The sequence below is a fragment of the Gadus chalcogrammus genome, chromosome 1 (genome assembly GCF_026213295.1).
Source record: "Gadus chalcogrammus isolate NIFS_2021 chromosome 1, NIFS_Gcha_1.0, whole genome shotgun sequence".
Lineage (NCBI taxonomy): Eukaryota > Metazoa > Chordata > Actinopteri > Gadiformes > Gadidae > Gadus > Gadus chalcogrammus.
Genome location: NC_079412.1, coordinates 26,913,011 through 26,917,425, shown reverse-complemented (window position 1 = coordinate 26,917,425; position 4,415 = coordinate 26,913,011).

Sequence of the window (4,415 nt, the reverse complement as noted above, 5' to 3'; positions counted from 1 at the left end):
CCGTTCCCCGGGAGCCCCGTCCACTCCATGACCAGTCCCCCATCAGCCAGATGCCCTGCTGTGTTCGCTGTAGTAGCATCCCAAAGGTTTAGCCGGTCGCTACACGCTGCAATAAATTACGAATAAAACCTTACACAGAGAAACAAACATGGGGAGCTCTTCAAAATGTCTCAATCTATTCTCCGCCCTTGCTCCAACAAGACGGTCTTGCGGGCCGTGTTCCCACATGATGGCTTATTTCCAGCTCATCACGTCGCAGCCGGTAATTAAGAGGACAGCTGTTTTCCTCGGAGAAGGAGAACCCCTATCTCACAGAGAGCTTTCAGCGGCTCCTCTCAGGGACTTTCTTTGCTTCCTAATGGATGTGGTGACATCGGGTCACCCTTGCTTAAAGGTCAGGCGAATCATTGGGGTGGTCAATCACCAGAATATCCTGCCGGGTGAAGATGGACGGGCGGGAGACAGAGAGACGGCGACAGAGGGAGGGAGAGGGAGAGGGAGGGAGAGAGAGGCAAATGGAATATATCGAACGGAACCCAAAGTGAGTCACCTCGTCGAGTTCACATCTCGGAGGCCAAGAATGTTTCTCTTGCATCTCGTCCAGGAACCACAGGAGTTCACTAACATGGCCGGTGCCACAACAGAGAACGGGGGGGGGAACACACAATTTACTTTAACGTTCGCCTAGTGGGGCTAAAAGTCCTGAAGAGCTGTTTGTCACGCGTCGTGACAGGCTGAAGTATGCCATGGGTCTTGACACATGCAGTGTAAAACAACACCTGGTTGGACAGCGCTGGCAGAGGGAATGCTGGGAAAACATCTGACGGAGCCATTAGCTGTCAGCCTCTCCATAAATAGCAAAGAGAGACAAGGAATTCTGGGCTCTTTTGAGCAGCGCCTTTGTAGTTTGCCAGATAGAACACGGATGGATCCCGGAGGTTAGTTTTCCGCCAATAAAAAAATTGGTTTTATTTCTATCGAAGAATATATTACACACTGTCCTACTTTTTAATCGCAGACTTTACGTTCTGCTTCCGACCCTGTCAGCGCCCCGGTAACGAACGCTCGATCAAATTTCCCTATTTTCCGTTCCTCTGTGTTGAGTGGACGCACTTCAGCAGGGCCACTCGGACCGGGAGCCTTTCAGCCTCAAGCTGGTTTCCCTCCGCGCGGCGCCTACCTGTTCCACCGCGCCCCCAAAACGCATGACATCATGACCAGCCTCGGGTTCACCCGCTGTTCATTTGGGAGATGCATCACTCACGAGGCGTGTTTATAGCGTTTCGATGTATAAGAGCCTGGGGGACGTTCATTCATCAGCTCACATGGCGCTCTGCATATGGACACGGTATCGTAGGAATACACACACCTATCACAGCAGAAGATCTTTCTGTTATTTCTTGCGCTCTGTCACCCTAATAGCCCACGAAGGATGACAGAGATGGATGGATGGGGTTGGCAGGCCTGTGATTTCCCTCTTTGTTGAAAGAAACCTTAAGTGACCCCCCCCCCCCCCCCCCCCCCCCCCCCCCCCCCCCGACACACACACACCCCCGCCCCCAACCTTTAGATGGGTATGTCTTACACACAGACACCTTACTGACCAAAACACACGCATACACACACACACAGACACACACACAGACATACACAGAGACATACACGGAGACAGAGATATGTTAACTACCAACTCTGGTCAGGAAGTTCAGAGAAGCCGATGAAGAGCCGATGAGGGAACGCCGCCGCAGGCTTTGGACAGCCACAGTACATTTACGAGACATGCACCACAGTACATTTCGGAGACATGCGCCACAGTACATTTCAGAGACATGCGCCACAGTACATTTACGAGACATGCACCACAGTACATTTCAGAGACATGCAAGGCTCATTGGTTGGCCGTGTCCGTGTACCTGTGTGTGTGTGCCTTCGTGGGTGTGGGTGTTTTCCTAAAAGAGTAAGACAGAAAGAAGGAGTGGAAAGACTCAGAGTGTGCACAAGACTTTTTCTTCTCAATGTGTAATGGGCCTTGGGACACGTGTGCACATATTTAGGGATCCTGAGAACGATCGTCTTTCCTGACGGGGTCCGGCGGCCAGATAACTTCTCCTGGCAGCGGGGCAGCCCGCTCCAGAGGAACTGTTCAACCCTGCAAATGATTCCCTTGACGTTCTCTCCTCTTCCTCTTCCTCTTCCGCTTCGTCCTCCTCGCCCCAGGCCTCTCTGTGCAATACTCTGAGTTGCTTTATTGTGCTGTTTGTTTTTCTGCCTGGGTTGCTGTTGTCCCCCTCTTCCTGCCTGATGACAATGATGAATACTCTGTGGACACAGCAAACAGACAGAGAGCCCCAGATAAGGCAAGGCTCCAGCCACGAAGCAAACCCATTGACAGACAGAGAGACAGGGAGGGAATCAGAAGAATTTAAAACACAAAGGTGTTGAAAACGTGTGGGACAAACCGGCAGGAGTAATGAGGATAATCACTGACGAAAATGTGTTATCTTTTACTCGGCCTCAGTTTACTCCAGTGAGCTGTTGTTGAATCCACCAGGAAGGTGTTGCGTAACAGCACGTTCCGTCCAAACATCGGTTGAGGGTTTTGCTGTAGTCAAAACAACTTGGAGGGGTTCTAGCACAAACCAAGCATGTAATTTGCTCCGCTAGCGTTCTGTCTCCACATTTCCTACCCCTTCTCCATGGCAGATACTGTGGTTAGGGACAGGAGAGATACAAACTTGAGGGTCTGGGGGCTGTGCAGTGGCGACGGTGGAAGACTGATTAGGCACCCAGGAGAGAAACGACAGTAATCTACATCAAGGGGGCGCGACGACCAAAACAACAGGATAACAAATTAGAGTAGTTAGTGGGGAAGGGGAGAGGAAGGAGAGTGGGAGGACAGTGCTCTCCATCACTGCTCGGTGAGTGGAAAGCAGCCAACGGACGGGACACTGGTGGCTTTCCCTCCGCGCAAGGAACTCCCTTTAAAATCATCGTAGCATTGGATGTTCGCCAGCGATGACTGCAACCCTGTGAGAGGCAGGGGTGCGGGGTGAATGTGTGTGTGTGTGTGTGTGTGTGTGTGTGTGTGTGTGTGTGTGTGTGTGTGTGTGTGTGTGTGTGTGTGTGTGTGTGTGTGTGTGTGTGTGTGTGTCATTCTGTACGCAAACGTCCATTTCGGCCAGGAGTTTCCATGCAGATTGAGGTTGTTTAGAGTAGTAGTGAGTGTGAGGAGTGAGTATGCAGATGGAGATGCAGATGTTGCGAGACTGTTGTGAATAAGACTCTGTGAGCGCTGCAAGGCGACTTTCGGCAAAACTGGCACCATTGAACCGTTTTGCCCATGTTGCACTCGCTTCCTTCCAATTGCTCAATGTCAGCCAATACCCCCGACTGCCGTTGGAATCACAACCCACCCTGTGTATGTTCCTGCATGCGTGTGCGTGTGTGAGAGGGGGAAAGAGAGAGAAGGAGGGAAATAGAGAGAGAGAGAGAGAGAGAGAGAGAGAGAGAGAGAGAGAGAGAGAGAGAGAGAGAGAGAGAGAGAGAGAGAGAGAGAGAGAGAGAGAGAGAGAGAGAGAGAGAGAGAGAGAGAGAGAGAGAGAGAGAGAGAGAGAGAGAGGTACATGGAGAAGCGACTGTTCATCAGGTATCTACTTTAACGTGCTGGTCTTAAACGGCCTTAGCTCAATCACTGATAATATGTACTGTCTACTGTAAATCGCTTTGGGCTACAAAAATATGGTTAATGGTTTAAAAAACATTTGTATAATGGCCTCATTGCATGTTGTTATCATATTTAAAGCAGGGTGAATATGCATGTGATGCTGCAAATGCATAGGTCCCAGCAATCTGCGCAGATATTTCTGGAACTAGGGCACATTCATACTTGCACATTCATGACAATCCGTGGAGGAGCAATCCAATGGTTCCCAACTCCCTCCTTTCAGCAAGAGGTTGGACGAGAGAGAGAGAAAGAAAGAAAGAGAGAGAGAGAGAAACAGAGAGAGAGTAATGGAGTGGAACAGGATGGGGGAATTTGTTTGGATGGATCTCTCCGAATCCCATTACAATCCCCTCTGTACCTCTGAGGATATACTCCGAGACAATATACGACAGTAAGAGACAGATGAAGAGAAGAAGAAGCGTTTGGGGGAAAACTCATATTCAGGGATCAATCTCCGCCCAGCCCCCTCCTATTAAAAGGGGCTGTCAAAATCCAACAGAGGAATCCTGAGCAGGGCCGTCCACCAGCCCACAGATACACTACAACAACAACGACTGAGCAAACAAACCGACTTTACACAACCCAATGTGGCGTTGTGGTGGTGGTGGTGGTGGTGGTGTTGTTGGTGGGGTGGCCGTCAGTGGAATACTTTTCCAGCCGACCTCCAGATGGAGGAGGGCTACAGAGGCCC